This window comes from Nilaparvata lugens, unplaced genomic scaffold (genome assembly GCF_014356525.2).
Source record: "Nilaparvata lugens isolate BPH unplaced genomic scaffold, ASM1435652v1 scaffold6784, whole genome shotgun sequence".
NCBI lineage: Eukaryota > Metazoa > Arthropoda > Insecta > Hemiptera > Delphacidae > Nilaparvata > Nilaparvata lugens.
In genome coordinates, this window is record NW_024092535.1 from 1 (window position 1) to 17680 (window position 17680).

The 17680-nt window shown below is 33.5% G+C and overlaps 18 non-coding genes across 18 annotated transcripts; 5 read left to right on the forward strand and 13 right to left on the reverse strand.

Annotated features, from left to right (window-relative positions):
• Positions 1-1055: 1055 nt before the first annotated feature.
• Positions 1056-1174, forward strand: LOC120356439. Its single transcript, XR_005574030.1, has one exon. It is a non-coding gene; the product is annotated as a 5S ribosomal RNA (ribosomal RNA).
• Positions 1175-1510: 336 nt separating this feature from the next.
• LOC120356450 lies at positions 1511-1629 on the reverse strand. The gene has a single exon (XR_005574041.1). It is a non-coding gene; the product is annotated as a 5S ribosomal RNA (ribosomal RNA).
• Positions 1630-2579: 950 nt separating this feature from the next.
• Positions 2580-2772, reverse strand: LOC120356449. The gene has a single exon (XR_005574040.1). It is a non-coding gene; the product is annotated as a U2 spliceosomal RNA (small nuclear RNA).
• Positions 2773-3674: 902 nt separating this feature from the next.
• Positions 3675-3836, reverse strand: LOC120356445. Its single transcript, XR_005574036.1, has one exon. It is a non-coding gene; the product is annotated as a U1 spliceosomal RNA (small nuclear RNA).
• A 941-nt stretch (positions 3837-4777) lies between these two features.
• LOC120356446 lies at positions 4778-4939 on the reverse strand. The gene has a single exon (XR_005574037.1). It is a non-coding gene; the product is annotated as a U1 spliceosomal RNA (small nuclear RNA).
• A 1105-nt stretch (positions 4940-6044) lies between these two features.
• Positions 6045-6163, forward strand: LOC120356454. Its single transcript, XR_005574045.1, has one exon. It is a non-coding gene; the product is annotated as a 5S ribosomal RNA (ribosomal RNA).
• A 336-nt stretch (positions 6164-6499) lies between these two features.
• Positions 6500-6618, reverse strand: LOC120356455. Its single transcript, XR_005574046.1, has one exon. It is a non-coding gene; the product is annotated as a 5S ribosomal RNA (ribosomal RNA).
• A 1033-nt stretch (positions 6619-7651) lies between these two features.
• On the forward strand, positions 7652-7770 carry LOC120356456. The gene has a single exon (XR_005574047.1). It is a non-coding gene; the product is annotated as a 5S ribosomal RNA (ribosomal RNA).
• Positions 7771-8106: 336 nt separating this feature from the next.
• Positions 8107-8225, reverse strand: LOC120356440. Its single transcript, XR_005574031.1, has one exon. It is a non-coding gene; the product is annotated as a 5S ribosomal RNA (ribosomal RNA).
• A 950-nt stretch (positions 8226-9175) lies between these two features.
• LOC120356451 lies at positions 9176-9368 on the reverse strand. Its single transcript, XR_005574042.1, has one exon. It is a non-coding gene; the product is annotated as a U2 spliceosomal RNA (small nuclear RNA).
• Positions 9369-10270: 902 nt separating this feature from the next.
• Positions 10271-10432, reverse strand: LOC120356447. The gene has a single exon (XR_005574038.1). It is a non-coding gene; the product is annotated as a U1 spliceosomal RNA (small nuclear RNA).
• A 1105-nt stretch (positions 10433-11537) lies between these two features.
• On the forward strand, positions 11538-11656 carry LOC120356441. The gene has a single exon (XR_005574032.1). It is a non-coding gene; the product is annotated as a 5S ribosomal RNA (ribosomal RNA).
• Positions 11657-11992: 336 nt separating this feature from the next.
• On the reverse strand, positions 11993-12111 carry LOC120356442. Its single transcript, XR_005574033.1, has one exon. It is a non-coding gene; the product is annotated as a 5S ribosomal RNA (ribosomal RNA).
• Positions 12112-13061: 950 nt separating this feature from the next.
• On the reverse strand, positions 13062-13254 carry LOC120356452. The gene has a single exon (XR_005574043.1). It is a non-coding gene; the product is annotated as a U2 spliceosomal RNA (small nuclear RNA).
• Positions 13255-14156: 902 nt separating this feature from the next.
• LOC120356448 lies at positions 14157-14318 on the reverse strand. Its single transcript, XR_005574039.1, has one exon. It is a non-coding gene; the product is annotated as a U1 spliceosomal RNA (small nuclear RNA).
• Positions 14319-15423: 1105 nt separating this feature from the next.
• Positions 15424-15542, forward strand: LOC120356443. The gene has a single exon (XR_005574034.1). It is a non-coding gene; the product is annotated as a 5S ribosomal RNA (ribosomal RNA).
• Positions 15543-15878: 336 nt separating this feature from the next.
• Positions 15879-15997, reverse strand: LOC120356444. Its single transcript, XR_005574035.1, has one exon. It is a non-coding gene; the product is annotated as a 5S ribosomal RNA (ribosomal RNA).
• A 950-nt stretch (positions 15998-16947) lies between these two features.
• On the reverse strand, positions 16948-17140 carry LOC120356453. The gene has a single exon (XR_005574044.1). It is a non-coding gene; the product is annotated as a U2 spliceosomal RNA (small nuclear RNA).
• Between the last annotated feature and the right edge of the window lie 540 nt (positions 17141-17680).

Consider the following 17680-nt stretch of genomic DNA (forward strand, 5'->3'; position numbering starts at 1 on the left):
CTGGCGAGAGCTCGGATAAAACACATCTTTCATACATTAATTAACCATTTCTGATGTTCAAACTAGATGCAATACAATTTCTCGTACATTTCATCACAAGAATAATGCAATCCACTTGGTGAAATATGACTTCTATTTAAATAAACAGCAAAACACAGGCTGTTTAAAAACATTTGATCTGAAAGAGGTGCAAGTTCGGAAGTTCACATCTAGACAGCGCTCACTCACATTGGGCACTTGGAGACTGCCATAATGAAACCAATCAGTTTCTTCTTCAAATTGAGAGAGGTTTAACTATAGATTACTCATTGGTGAACAGGTTTTTGACAAGAGAAAATTGTAGATGATTCAGTTCTGAAGTGAATATATTCAGTTACTTTTCTGTATAAAATGCACTCAAACCCCACAATAATTATTATGGTATTTCATTTATCAGAGTAGAGATATTTCAAATGTGCTATTTCTGAATCCGGTTTTAGAGGATACTTTCTTTTGAATCCTGATTTATGATGTTATGTGTGTTTTATAAAAGAAAGTAACTGAACCAATGAATGAATATCTTTTTTTTAATGGATAATCTACAATTCATTTTGATTTGAAATATCAGAGTGCATATGAACAATAATTATTATCAACCTAGTAATATCTATTTTAAATTGGAAAATCACGTTTTTGACATATTGTTCTCTTTGAAAATCACAAAAATAATAATTGATGAGACTGACTTCTAATTGATTCAATTCAATTTTGAATAAGAATTTACCATTTCAGTAGGCCTACCCTCATGAAGCTCTCAAAAGTTGAAAAAATAAATGAAAAATGTGCCATTATTATTTAGGCAACAAATAATTTTAGAGCCATTTTATTTACTGAAACGTTTTTTATTGTTATGATGACTGTGAAGACGCCACTCATGAAGATTGGCCTTCTATTCTAGAGACGCTCTTCATGATAGAGCACTATCATGGAAGTCACAAGTACAAGATTTGTTTAAAGACATAGATAATTATCTTACATTTGTGAAATCATCAACAAGCCTCCATCCAGTCGTTTTCGCCAACGGCCATACCACGTTGAATACACCGGTTCTCGTCCGATCACCGAAGTTAAGCAACGTCGGGTGTGGTCAGTACTTGGATGGGTGACCGCTTGGGAACACCACATGCTGTTGGCATTCATTCCTTTTTTGTTTTGCCATATCAGAGTTCAATTTGTCAAAATCAATTTTATTTTTTTGTAATAACGTTTCTCACCAATATTCACTCTGATGTCAGTATGATATCATCAATAATAATATTATTCAAAAATGTAGTACATTCAATCCTCCAAGGACAGGAATATAATGAATTTTTATTTTCTGTTTAATACAAAATTGTTACACTAATATTTAGTAAAACCTATTTTACATGAAAATTTACAGACGACAGAGTGGAGATTTGTGAATAATAATTATTGTGATCACACGAGATCCTGGTAATAATAAATTTTGGCAAAACAAAAAAAGGAGAAATGCCAACAGCATGTGGTGTTCCCAAGCGGTCACCCATCCAAGTACTGACCACACCCGACGTTGCTTAACTTCGGTGATCGGACGAGAACCGGTGTATTCAACGTGGTATGGCCGTTGGCAAAGGAAAACTATTTTAAATCATTTCACAATTACTTATGTCATGATTGAATCCAATTTTTCAAATATTGGGGTTTTCATTTCTGTCAACCCCTCACATCAGAATATCCATTTTTTCAATACGCTACTTTGTAATAATTAACTTGCAAGTAGTTTTTACAGAAATAGACAATGCTAAGCAACAAAGTAGGCCTGGATAGATTTCACTACATCGCTATATTCAGAAATATGCTACCTAAAAGAGTGAAAGATTTTACATGGATATTAATCATAGATGACATGACATTAATTAGAAAGAAGCAATTACTCTCACCTCTTTTTATGATTGTTGTCATTTGGTTTAGTTGTCTCTTAATTTATTCTTCTGAAAATAAACAGTAGGCTACTACAGTTCTTGCAGAGGAAATTCACTTTCTTCCTGAAATAAATGAATAGAGACAATGACATTTAATAAATTAATTTGAAAAACAAGCAAGCCTCTTACTATCTCTAACACAAGAAGAAATTAATCATCAAATGTGAAGGTTTGATAATAAAGCCAGTGAATGGAAATAATTTCAAACATCTATTCATATGAATTTGAATTATGTGGTCTTTCTCATTATTAGTGCCAGTAGTTGATTTGAGAACTGCAAAATGTGGTTCAAGTAGTAGAAAATAAATATATTACATGAAAATCATAGTATTCTGGACATGACATTTTTTTCAAAACATAATTAAATTTTAAGAAATAATTAGCACAGTTCAATATTCAACCCCTCATAAGAATGACAATATTATTATAATCACAAAAATATATTATCAAATTCTACTCTGAATGGAATTTTCCTACAAGTTTATTCTCCACATCCACATGTGTGGGCCTATTTCTTCAATTTCATCATATAATACAATCTGAAATACAATTAACTTTGGGTTGAAGTTTGAATATAATGTAGAATATGTTAATGAGATTAGGTGGGCCAGTCCCGACTGTACTGCAATGCCAGGTCGACCCGTGATGGAGGTGGAGCAAGCCCCTAACACTCCATCTATTTCCAAAAATCAGTTTAATATACTGGCCACACAATGTGCGGCGTATCAGATATTAAGCTGATAAGAACAGATACTACACTTTGATCTTAGCCAACAGGCCGAGAAGCGATAACTTTCCATGACAAATGACAAGACCTCTATCGAACAGCACACAAAACTCTGGCGAGAAGTGCAATATCTACACAACTTTGATGCTTTCTTTCAGGCAAGAAATTCCATTCATTAAACTATCAATACTTCCAGTATAACCTAGACAGTGATCATCATCAATTCTGATTGTTATATCTCGCATGATTTGTATAATTTTCAAGATATTGATGAAATATTAAAATATTAGTGAATGTTAATGTATGATGAGCCAAATGTGGAGGTAGTTACCAACTCTCCAGCTAGGTGTCGTGGCTGCCACTGAGAACCACTGAACGGTTTTGGCGCGTCAGTCTTCAAGAGCACTTGTGAAATTGAAAAAATATCTATGTAAATTTGAGATCAAATCCTTTCACTCCAATTAATCAGTATATTATTGAATAATACCAACATACTTCAAATATATAACATTAAAATATGATATAATATTATATAATGTGCTATTTTGCAAAACTAAATACAGTCACTTTGATCCTTCTTCAGGACCGATTTATGTGCAGTTTGTCATAAAAACGGTAGCAAATAATAAATGCAAGGTTTTGAAAGAATAAAACAAAAGTTCAGGTGCTGTTTGGTCTGTTAGTTTTAGTGAGATGCACTTTAATCTGTCAGCATTCCTTATGAATAACATCAACTTCACATTAGTTGAGAAGATAATATTTTTGTGTTTCTCAATGAATAGCAGACAACATTGATAATATTGAAATTGATATATTCATATTATTATTATTACAAGCAAAACAATCACAAGGTTCTTTGTTGAAGAGTAGTTTTATCAATCTAATGAATACAGGTAGCAAGTACGTAAAAATAGAAGATTTAAATCATATTGTAATGATGAATGCTAATATTGATTGAATTAGGACCGGGACAGCGCGAACGCAGTCCCGACTACCAAAAATTGTGCGCCCGAGATGCCCACATTTGGGGCATTCGCAGGGGTCAACCAAGTCGCAGTGCAATGACAAGGCCTCGCCCTGGGGGAACCGCCTTCTTGATCACGGTAACCCCCACGCCAGGTAAGTATGAATTACAGAGGTTCAACTGTAGCACCCCTACGCAAGATCACACATTACTCTGGCGAGAGCTCGGATAAAACACATCTTTCATACATTAATTAACCATTTCTGATGTTCAAACTAGATGCAATACAATTTCTCGTACATTTCATCACAAGAATAATGCAATCCACTTGGTGAAATATGACTTCTATTTAAATAAACAGCAAAACACAGGCTGTTTAAAAACATTTGATCTGAAAGAGGTGCAAGTTCGGAAGTTCACATCTAGACAGCGCTCACTCACATTGGGCACTTGGAGACTGCCATAATGAAACCAATCAGTTTCTTCTTCAAATTGAGAGAGGTTTAACTATAGATTACTCATTGGTGAACAGGTTTTTGACAAGAGAAAATTGTAGATGATTCAGTTCTGAAGTGAATATATTCAGTTACTTTTCTGTATAAAATGCACTCAAACCCCACAATAATTATTATGGTATTTCATTTATCAGAGTAGAGATATTTCAAATGTGCTATTTCTGAATCCGGTTTTAGAGGATACTTTCTTTTGAATCCTGATTTATGATGTTATGTGTGTTTTATAAAAGAAAGTAACTGAACCAATGAATGAATATCTTTTTTTTAATGGATAAAACAAAAGTTCAGGTGCTGTTTGGTCTGTTAGTTTTAGTGAGATGCACTTTAATCTGTCAGCATTCCTTATGAATAACATCAACTTCACATTAGTTGAGAAGATAATATTTTTGTGTTTCTCAATGAATAGCAGACAACATTGATAATATTGAAATTGATATATTCATATTATTATTATTACAAGCAAAACAGTCACAAGGTTCTTTGTTGAAGAGTAGTTTTATCAATCTAATGAATACAGGTAGCAAGTACGTAAAAATAGAAGATTTAAATCATATTGTAATGATGAATGCTAATATTGATTGAATTAGGACCGGGACAGCGCGAACGCAGTCCCGACTACCAAAAATTGTGCGCCCGAGATGCCCACATTTGGGGCATTCGCAGGGGTCAACCAAGTCGCAGTGCAATGACAAGGCCTCGCCCTGGGGGAACCGCCTTCTTGATCACGGTAACCCCCACGCCAGGTAAGTATGAATTACAGAGGTTCAACTGTAGCACCCCTACGCAAGATCACACATTACTCTGGCGAGAGCTCGGATAAAACACATCTTTCATACATTAATTAACCATTTCTGATGTTCAAACTAGATGCAATACAATTTCTCGTACATTTCATCACAAGAATAATGCAATCCACTTGGTGAAATATGACTTCTATTTAAATAAACAGCAAAACACAGGCTGTTTAAAAACATTTGATCTGAAAGAGGTGCAAGTTCGGAAGTTCACATCTAGACAGCGCTCACTCACATTGGGCACTTGGAGACTGCCATAATGAAACCAATCAGTTTCTTCTTCAAATTGAGAGAGGTTTAACTATAGATTACTCATTGGTGAACAGGTTTTTGACAAGAGAAAATTGTAGATGATTCAGTTCTGAAGTGAATATATTCAGTTACTTTTCTGTATAAAATGCACTCAAACCCCACAATAATTATTATGGTATTTCATTTATCAGAGTAGAGATATTTCAAATGTGCTATTTCTGAATCCGGTTTTAGAGGATACTTTCTTTTGAATCCTGATTTATGATGTTATGTGTGTTTTATAAAAGAAAGTAACTGAACCAATGAATGAATATCTTTTTTTTAATGGATAATCTACAATTCATTTTGATTTGAAATATCAGAGTGCATATGAACAATAATTATTATCAACCTAGTAATATCTATTTTAAATTGGAAAATCACGTTTTTGACATATTGTTCTCTTTGAAAATCACAAAAATAATAATTGATGAGACTGACTTCTAATTGATTCAATTCAATTTTGAATAAGAATTTACCATTTCAGTAGGCCTACCCTCATGAAGCTCTCAAAAGTTGAAAAAATAAATGAAAAATGTGCCATTATTATTTAGGCAACAAATAATTTTAGAGCCATTTTATTTACTGAAACGTTTTTTATTGTTATGATGACTGTGAAGACGCCACTCATGAAGATTGGCCTTCTATTCTAGAGACGCTCTTCATGATAGAGCACTATCATGGAAGTCACAAGTACAAGATTTGTTTAAAGACATAGATAATTATCTTACATTTGTGAAATCATCAACAAGCCTCCATCCAGTCGTTTTCGCCAACGGCCATACCACGTTGAATACACCGGTTCTCGTCCGATCACCGAAGTTAAGCAACGTCGGGTGTGGTCAGTACTTGGATGGGTGACCGCTTGGGAACACCACATGCTGTTGGCATTCATTCCTTTTTTGTTTTGCCATATCAGAGTTCAATTTGTCAAAATCAATTTTATTTTTTTGTAATAACGTTTCTCACCAATATTCACTCTGATGTCAGTATGATATCATCAATAATAATATTATTCAAAAATGTAGTACATTCAATCCTCCAAGGACAGGAATATAATGAATTTTTATTTTCTGTTTAATACAAAATTGTTACACTAATATTTAGTAAAACCTATTTTACATGAAAATTTACAGACGACAGAGTGGAGATTTGCGAATAATAATTATTGTGATCACACGAGATCCTGGTAATAATAAATTTTGGCAAAACAAAAAAAGGAGAAATGCCAACAGCATGTGGTGTTCCCAAGCGGTCACCCATCCAAGTACTGACCACACCCGACGTTGCTTAACTTCGGTGATCGGACGAGAACCGGTGTATTCAACGTGGTATGGCCGTTGGCAAAGGAAAACTATTTTAAATCATTTCACAATTACTTATGTCATGATTGAATCCAATTTTTCGTACATTTCATCACAAGAATAATGCAATCCACTTGGTGAAATATGACTTCTATTTAAATAAACAGCAAAACACAGGCTGTTTAAAAACATTTGATCTGAAAGAGGTGCAAGTTCGGAAGTTCACATCTAGACAGCGCTCACTCACATTGGGCACTTGGAGACTGCCATAATGAAACCAATCAGTTTCTTCTTCAAATTGAGAGAGGTTTAACTATAGATTACTCATTGGTGAACAGGTTTTTGACAAGAGAAAATTGTAGATGATTCAGTTCTGAAGTGAATATATTCAGTTACTTTTCTGTATAAAATGCACTCAAACCCCACAATAATTATTATGGTATTTCATTTATCAGAGTAGAGATATTTCAAATGTGCTATTTCTGAATCCGGTTTTAGAGGATACTTTCTTTTGAATCCTGATTTATGATGTTATGTGTGTTTTATAAAAGAAAGTAACTGAACCAATGAATGAATATCTTTTTTTTAATGGATAATCTACAATTCATTTTGATTTGAAATATCAGAGTGCATATGAACAATAATTATTATCAACCTAGTAATATCTATTTTAAATTGGAAAATCACGTTTTTGACATATTGTTCTCTTTGAAAATCACAAAAATAATAATTGATGAGACTGACTTCTAATTGATTCAATTCAATTTTGAATAAGAATTTACCATTTCAGTAGGCCTACCCTCATGAAGCTCTCAAAAGTTGAAAAAATAAATGAAAAATGTGCCATTATTATTTAGGCAACAAATAATTTTAGAGCCATTTTATTTACTGAAACGTTTTTTATTGTTATGATGACTGTGAAGACGCCACTCATGAAGATTGGCCTTCTATTCTAGAGACGCTCTTCATGATAGAGCACTATCATGGAAGTCACAAGTACAAGATTTGTTTAAAGACATAGATAATTATCTTACATTTGTGAAATCATCAACAAGCCTCCATCCAGTCGTTTTCGCCAACGGCCATACCACGTTGAATACACCGGTTCTCGTCCGATCACCGAAGTTAAGCAACGTCGGGTGTGGTCAGTACTTGGATGGGTGACCGCTTGGGAACACCACATGCTGTTGGCATTCATTCCTTTTTTGTTTTGCCATATCAGAGTTCAATTTGTCAAAATCAATTTTATTTTTTTGTAATAACGTTTCTCACCAATATTCACTCTGATGTCAGTATGATATCATCAATAATAATATTATTCAAAAATGTAGTACATTCAATCCTCCAAGGACAGGAATATAATGAATTTTTATTTTCTGTTTAATACAAAATTGTTACACTAATATTTAGTAAAACCTATTTTACATGAAAATTTACAGACGACAGAGTGGAGATTTGTGAATAATAATTATTGTGATCACACGAGATCCTGGTAATAATAAATTTTGGCAAAACAAAAAAAGGAGAAATGCCAACAGCATGTGGTGTTCCCAAGCGGTCACCCATCCAAGTACTGACCACACCCGACGTTGCTTAACTTCGGTGATCGGACGAGAACCGGTGTATTCAACGTGGTATGGCCGTTGGCAAAGGAAAACTATTTTAAATCATTTCACAATTACTTATGTCATGATTGAATCCAATTTTTCAAATATTGGGGTTTTCATTTCTGTCAACCCCTCACATCAGAATATCCATTTTTTCAATACGCTACTTTGTAATAATTAACTTGCAAGTAGTTTTTACAGAAATAGACAATGCTAAGCAACAAAGTAGGCCTGGATAGATTTCACTACATCGCTATATTCAGAAATATGCTACCTAAAAGAGTGAAAGATTTTACATGGATATTAATCATAGATGACATGACATTAATTAGAAAGAAGCAATTACTCTCACCTCTTTTTATGATTGTTGTCATTTGGTTTAGTTGTCTCTTAATTTATTCTTCTGAAAATAAACAGTAGGCTACTACAGTTCTTGCAGAGGAAATTCACTTTCTTCCTGAAATAAATGAATAGAGACAATGACATTTAATAAATTAATTTGAAAAACAAGCAAGCCTCTTACTATCTCTAACACAAGAAGAAATTAATCATCAAATGTGAAGGTTTGATAATAAAGCCAGTGAATGGAAATAATTTCAAACATCTATTCATATGAATTTGAATTATGTGGTCTTTCTCATTATTAGTGCCAGTAGTTGATTTGAGAACTGCAAAATGTGGTTCAAGTAGTAGAAAATAAATATATTACATGAAAATCATAGTATTCTGGACATGACATTTTTTTCAAAACATAATTAAATTTTAAGAAATAATTAGCAGAGTTCAATATTCAACCCCTCATAAGAATGACAATATTATTATAATCACAAAAATATATTATCAAATTCTACTCTGAATGGAATTTTCCTACAAGTTTATTCTCCACATCCACATGTGTGGGCCTATTTCTTCAATTTCATCATATAATACAATCTGAAATACAATTAACTTTGGGTTGAAGTTTGAATATAATGTAGAATATGTTAATGAGATTAGGTGGGCCAGTCCCGACTGTACTGCAATGCCAGGTCGACCCGTGATGGAGGTGGAGCAAGCCCCTAACACTCCATCTATTTCCAAAAATCAGTTTAATATACTGGCCACACAATGTGCGGCGTATCAGATATTAAGCTGATAAGAACAGATACTACACTTTGATCTTAGCCAACAGGCCGAGAAGCGATAACTTTCCATGACAAATGACAAGACCTCTATCGAACAGCACACAAAACTCTGGCGAGAAGTGCAATATCTACACAACTTTGATGCTTTCTTTCAGGCAAGAAATTCCATTCATTAAACTATCAATACTTCCAGTATAACCTAGACAGTGATCATCATCAATTCTGATTGTTATATCTCGCATGATTTGTATAATTTTCAAGATATTGATGAAATATTAAAATATTAGTGAATGTTAATGTATGATGAGCCAAATGTGGAGGTAGTTACCAACTCTCCAGCTAGGTGTCGTGGCTGCCACTGAGAACCACTGAACGGTTTTGGCGCGTCAGTCTTCAAGAGCACTTGTGAAATTGAAAAAATATCTATGTAAATTTGAGATCAAATCCTTTCACTCCAATTAATCAGTATATTATTGAATAATACCAACATACTTCAAATATATAACATTAAAATATGATATAATATTATATAATGTGCTATTTTGCAAAACTAAATACAGTCACTTTGATCCTTCTTCAGGACCGATTTATGTGCAGTTTGTCATAAAAACGGTAGCAAATAATAAATGCAAGGTTTTGAAAGAATAAAACAAAAGTTCAGGTGCTGTTTGGTCTGTTAGTTTTAGTGAGATGCACTTTAATCTGTCAGCATTCCTTATGAATAACATCAACTTCACATTAGTTGAGAAGATAATATTTTTGTGTTTCTCAATGAATAGCAGACAACATTGATAATATTGAAATTGATATATTCATATTATTATTATTACAAGCAAAACAGTCACAAGGTTCTTTGTTGAAGAGTAGTTTTATCAATCTAATGAATACAGGTAGCAAGTACGTAAAAATAGAAGATTTAAATCATATTGTAATGATGAATGCTAATATTGATTGAATTAGGACCGGGACAGCGCGAACGCAGTCCCGACTACCAAAAATTGTGCGCCCGAGATGCCCACATTTGGGGCATTCGCAGGGGTCAACCAAGTCGCAGTGCAATGACAAGGCCTCGCCCTGGGGGAACCGCCTTCTTGATCACGGTAACCCCCACGCCAGGTAAGTATGAATTACAGAGGTTCAACTGTAGCACCCCTACGCAAGATCACACATTACTCTGGCGAGAGCTCGGATAAAACACATCTTTCATACATTAATTAACCATTTCTGATGTTCAAACTAGATGCAATACAATTTCTCGTACATTTCATCACAAGAATAATGCAATCCACTTGGTGAAATATGACTTCTATTTAAATAAACAGCAAAACACAGGCTGTTTAAAAACATTTGATCTGAAAGAGGTGCAAGTTCGGAAGTTCACATCTAGACAGCGCTCACTCACATTGGGCACTTGGAGACTGCCATAATGAAACCAATCAGTTTCTTCTTCAAATTGAGAGAGGTTTAACTATAGATTACTCATTGGTGAACAGGTTTTTGACAAGAGAAAATTGTAGATGATTCAGTTCTGAAGTGAATATATTCAGTTACTTTTCTGTATAAAATGCACTCAAACCCCACAATAATTATTATGGTATTTCATTTATCAGAGTAGAGATATTTCAAATGTGCTATTTCTGAATCCGGTTTTAGAGGATACTTTCTTTTGAATCCTGATTTATGATGTTATGTGTGTTTTATAAAAGAAAGTAACTGAACCAATGAATGAATATCTTTTTTTTAATGGATAATCTACAATTCATTTTGATTTGAAATATCAGAGTGCATATGAACAATAATTATTATCAACCTAGTAATATCTATTTTAAATTGGAAAATCACGTTTTTGACATATTGTTCTCTTTGAAAATCACAAAAATAATAATTGATGAGACTGACTTCTAATTGATTCAATTCAATTTTGAATAAGAATTTACCATTTCAGTAGGCCTACCCTCATGAAGCTCTCAAAAGTTGAAAAAATAAATGAAAAATGTGCCATTATTATTTAGGCAACAAATAATTTTAGAGCCATTTTATTTACTGAAACGTTTTTTATTGTTATGATGACTGTGAAGACGCCACTCATGAAGATTGGCCTTCTATTCTAGAGACGCTCTTCATGATAGAGCACTATCATGGAAGTCACAAGTACAAGATTTGTTTAAAGACATAGATAATTATCTTACATTTGTGAAATCATCAACAAGCCTCCATCCAGTCGTTTTCGCCAACGGCCATACCACGTTGAATACACCGGTTCTCGTCCGATCACCGAAGTTAAGCAACGTCGGGTGTGGTCAGTACTTGGATGGGTGACCGCTTGGGAACACCACATGCTGTTGGCATTCATTCCTTTTTTGTTTTGCCATATCAGAGTTCAATTTGTCAAAATCAATTTTATTTTTTTGTAATAACGTTTCTCACCAATATTCACTCTGATGTCAGTATGATATCATCAATAATAATATTATTCAAAAATGTAGTACATTCAATCCTCCAAGGACAGGAATATAATGAATTTTTATTTTCTGTTTAATACAAAATTGTTACACTAATATTTAGTAAAACCTATTTTACATGAAAATTTACAGACGACAGAGTGGAGATTTGTGAATAATAATTATTGTGATCACACGAGATCCTGGTAATAATAAATTTTGGCAAAACAAAAAAAGGAGAAATGCCAACAGCATGTGGTGTTCCCAAGCGGTCACCCATCCAAGTACTGACCACACCCGACGTTGCTTAACTTCGGTGATCGGACGAGAACCGGTGTATTCAACGTGGTATGGCCGTTGGCAAAGGAAAACTATTTTAAATCATTTCACAATTACTTATGTCATGATTGAATCCAATTTTTCAAATATTGGGGTTTTCATTTCTGTCAACCCCTCACATCAGAATATCCATTTTTTCAATACGCTACTTTGTAATAATTAACTTGCAAGTAGTTTTTACAGAAATAGACAATGCTAAGCAACAAAGTAGGCCTGGATAGATTTCACTACATCGCTATATTCAGAAATATGCTACCTAAAAGAGTGAAAGATTTTACATGGATATTAATCATAGATGACATGACATTAATTAGAAAGAAGCAATTACTCTCACCTCTTTTTATGATTGTTGTCATTTGGTTTAGTTGTCTCTTAATTTATTCTTCTGAAAATAAACAGTAGGCTACTACAGTTCTTGCAGAGGAAATTCACTTTCTTCCTGAAATAAATGAATAGAGACAATGACATTTAATAAATTAATTTGAAAAACAAGCAAGCCTCTTACTATCTCTAACACAAGAAGAAATTAATCATCAAATGTGAAGGTTTGATAATAAAGCCAGTGAATGGAAATAATTTCAAACATCTATTCATATGAATTTGAATTATGTGGTCTTTCTCATTATTAGTGCCAGTAGTTGATTTGAGAACTGCAAAATGTGGTTCAAGTAGTAGAAAATAAATATATTACATGAAAATCATAGTATTCTGGACATGACATTTTTTTCAAAACATAATTAAATTTTAAGAAATAATTAGCACAGTTCAATATTCAACCCCTCATAAGAATGACAATATTATTATAATCACAAAAATATATTATCAAATTCTACTCTGAATGGAATTTTCCTACAAGTTTATTCTCCACATCCACATGTGTGGGCCTATTTCTTCAATTTCATCATATAATACAATCTGAAATACAATTAACTTTGGGTTGAAGTTTGAATATAATGTAGAATATGTTAATGAGATTAGGTGGGCCAGTCCCGACTGTACTGCAATGCCAGGTCGACCCGTGATGGAGGTGGAGCAAGCCCCTAACACTCCATCTATTTCCAAAAATCAGTTTAATATACTGGCCACACAATGTGCGGCGTATCAGATATTAAGCTGATAAGAACAGATACTACACTTTGATCTTAGCCAACAGGCCGAGAAGCGATAACTTTCCATGACAAATGACAAGACCTCTATCGAACAGCACACAAAACTCTGGCGAGAAGTGCAATATCTACACAACTTTGATGCTTTCTTTCAGGCAAGAAATTCCATTCATTAAACTATCAATACTTCCAGTATAACCTAGACAGTGATCATCATCAATTCTGATTGTTATATCTCGCATGATTTGTATAATTTTCAAGATATTGATGAAATATTAAAATATTAGTGAATGTTAATGTATGATGAGCCAAATGTGGAGGTAGTTACCAACTCTCCAGCTAGGTGTCGTGGCTGCCACTGAGAACCACTGAACGGTTTTGGCGCGTCAGTCTTCAAGAGCACTTGTGAAATTGAAAAAATATCTATGTAAATTTGAGATCAAATCCTTTCACTCCAATTAATCAGTATATTATTGAATAATACCAACATACTTCAAATATATAACATTAAAATATGATATAATATTATATAATGTGCTATTTTGCAAAACTAAATACAGTCACTTTGATCCTTCTTCAGGACCGATTTATGTGCAGTTTGTCATAAAAACGGTAGCAAATAATAAATGCAAGGTTTTGAAAGAATAAAACAAAAGTTCAGGTGCTGTTTGGTCTGTTAGTTTTAGTGAGATGCACTTTAATCTGTCAGCATTCCTTATGAATAACATCAACTTCACATTAGTTGAGAAGATAATATTTTTGTGTTTCTCAATGAATAGCAGACAACATTGATAATATTGAAATTGATATATTCATATTATTATTATTACAAGCAAAACAGTCACAAGGTTCTTTGTTGAAGAGTAGTTTTATCAATCTAATGAATACAGGTAGCAAGTACGTAAAAATAGAAGATTTAAATCATATTGTAATGATGAATGCTAATATTGATTGAATTAGGACCGGGACAGCGCGAACGCAGTCCCGACTACCAAAAATTGTGCGCCCGAGATGCCCACATTTGGGGCATTCGCAGGGGTCAACCAAGTCGCAGTGCAATGACAAGGCCTCGCCCTGGGGGAACCGCCTTCTTGATCACGGTAACCCCCACGCCAGGTAAGTATGAATTACAGAGGTTCAACTGTAGCACCCCTACGCAAGATCACACATTACTCTGGCGAGAGCTCGGATAAAACACATCTTTCATACATTAATTAACCATTTCTGATGTTCAAACTAGATGCAATACAATTTCTCGTACATTTCATCACAAGAATAATGCAATCCACTTGGTGAAATATGACTTCTATTTAAATAAACAGCAAAACACAGGCTGTTTAAAAACATTTGATCTGAAAGAGGTGCAAGTTCGGAAGTTCACATCTAGACAGCGCTCACTCACATTGGGCACTTGGAGACTGCCATAATGAAACCAATCAGTTTCTTCTTCAAATTGAGAGAGGTTTAACTATAGATTACTCATTGGTGAACAGGTTTTTGACAAGAGAAAATTGTAGATGATTCAGTTCTGAAGTGAATATATTCAGTTACTTTTCTGTATAAAATGCACTCAAACCCCACAATAATTATTATGGTATTTCATTTATCAGAGTAGAGATATTTCAAATGTGCTATTTCTGAATCCGGTTTTAGAGGATACTTTCTTTTGAATCCTGATTTATGATGTTATGTGTGTTTTATAAAAGAAAGTAACTGAACCAATGAATGAATATCTTTTTTTTAATGGATAATCTACAATTCATTTTGATTTGAAATATCAGAGTGCATATGAACAATAATTATTATCAACCTAGTAATATCTATTTTAAATTGGAAAATCACGTTTTTGACATATTGTTCTCTTTGTAAATCACAAAAATAATAATTGATGAGACTGACTTCTAATTGATTTAATTCAATTTTGAATAAGAATTTACCATTTCAGTAGGCCTACCCTCATGAAGCTCTCAAAAGTTGAAAAAATAAATGAAAAATGTGCCATTATTATTTAGGCAACAAATAATTTTAGAGCCATTTTATTTACTGAAACGTTTTTTATTGTTATGATGACTGTGAAGACGCCACTCATGAAGATTGGCCTTCTATTCTAGAGACGCTCTTCATGATAGAGCACTATCATGGAAGTCACAAGTACAAGATTTGTTTAAAGACATAGATAATTATCTTACATTTGTGAAATCATCAACAAGCCTCCATCCAGTCGTTTTCGCCAACGGCCATACCACGTTGAATACACCGGTTCTCGTCCGATCACCGAAGTTAAGCAACGTCGGGTGTGGTCAGTACTTGGATGGGTGACCGCTTGGGAACACCACATGCTGTTGGCATTCATTCCTTTTTTGTTTTGCCATATCAGAGTTCAATTTGTCAAAATCAATTTTATTTTTTTGTAATAACGTTTCTCACCAATATTCACTCTGATGTCAGTATGATATCATCAATAATAATATTATTCAAAAATGTAGTACATTCAATCCTCCAAGGACAGGAATATAATGAATTTTTATTTTCTGTTTAATACAAAATTGTTACACTAATATTTAGTAAAACCTATTTTACATGAAAATTTACAGACGACAGAGTGGAGATTTGCGAATAATAATTATTGTGATCACACGAGATCCTGGTAATAATAAATTTTGGCAAAACAAAAAAAGGAGAAATGCCAACAGCATGTGGTGTTCCCAAGCGGTCACCCATCCAAGTACTGACCACACCCGACGTTGCTTAACTTCGGTGATCGGACGAGAACCGGTGTATTCAACGTGGTATGGCCGTTGGCAAAGGAAAACTATTTTAAATCATTTCACAATTACTTATGTCATGATTGAATCCAATTTTTCAAATATTGGGGTTTTCATTTCTGTCAACCCCTCACATCAGAATATCCATTTTTTCAATACGCTACTTTGTAATAATTAACTTGCAAGTAGTTTTTACAGAAATAGACAATGCTAAGCAACAAAGTAGGCCTGGATAGATTTCACTACATCGCTATATTCAGAAATATGCTACCTAAAAGAGTGAAAGATTTTACATGGATATTAATCATAGATGACATGACATTAATTAGAAAGAAGCAATTACTCTCACCTCTTTTTATGATTGTTGTCATTTGGTTTAGTTGTCTCTTAATTTATTCTTCTGAAAATAAACAGTAGGCTACTACAGTTCTTGCAGAGGAAATTCACTTTCTTCCTGAAATAAATGAATAGAGACAATGACATTTAATAAATTAATTTGAAAAACAAGCAAGCCTCTTACTATCTCTAACACAAGAAGAAATTAATCATCAAATGTGAAGGTTTGATAATAAAGCCAGTGAATGGAAATAATTTCAAACATCTATTCATATGAATTTGAATTATGTGGTCTTTCTCATTATTAGTGCCAGTAGTTGATTTGAGAACTGCAAAATGTGGTTCAAGTAGTAGAAAATAAATATATTACATGAAAATCATAGTATTCTGGACATGACATTTTTTTCAAAACATAATTAAATTTTAAGAAATAATTAGCAGAGTTCAATATTCAACCCCTCATAAGAATGACAATATTATTATAATCACAAAAATATATTATCAAATTCTACTCTGAATGGAATTTTCCTACAAGTTTATTCTCCACATCCACATGTGTGGGCCTATTTCTTCAATTTCATCATATAATACAATCTGAAATACAATTAACTTTGGGTTGAAGTTTGAATATAATGTAGAATATGTTAATGAGATTAGGTGGGCCAGTCCCGACTGTACTGCAATGCCAGGTCGACCCGTGATGGAGGTGGAGCAAGCCCCTAACACTCCATCTATTTCCAAAAATCAGTTTAATATACTGGCCACACAATGTGCGGCGTATCAGATATTAAGCTGATAAGAACAGATACTACACTTTGATCTTAGCCAACAGGCCGAGAAGCGATAACTTTCCATGACAAATGACAAGACCTCTATCGAACAGCACACAAAACTCTGGCGAGAAGTGCAATATCTACACAACTTTGATGCTTTCTTTCAGGCAAGAAATTCCATTCATTAAACTATCAATACTTCCAGTATAACCTAGACAGTGATCATCATCAATTCTGATTGTTATATCTCGCATGATTTGTATAATTTTCAAGATATTGATGAAATATTAAAATATTAGTGAATGTTAATGTATGATGAGCCAAATGTGGAGGTAGTTACCAACTCTCCAGCTAGGTGTCGTGGCTGCCACTGAGAACCACTGAACGGTTTTGGCGCGTCAGTCTTCAAGAGCACTTGTGAAATTGAAAAAATATCTATGTAAATTTGAGATCAAATCCTTTCACTCCAATTAATCAGTATATTATTGAATAATACCAACATACTTCAAATATATAACATTAAAATATGATATAATATTATATAATGTGCTATTTTGCAAAACTAAATACAGTCACTTTGATCCTTCTTCAGGACCGATTTATGTGCAGTTT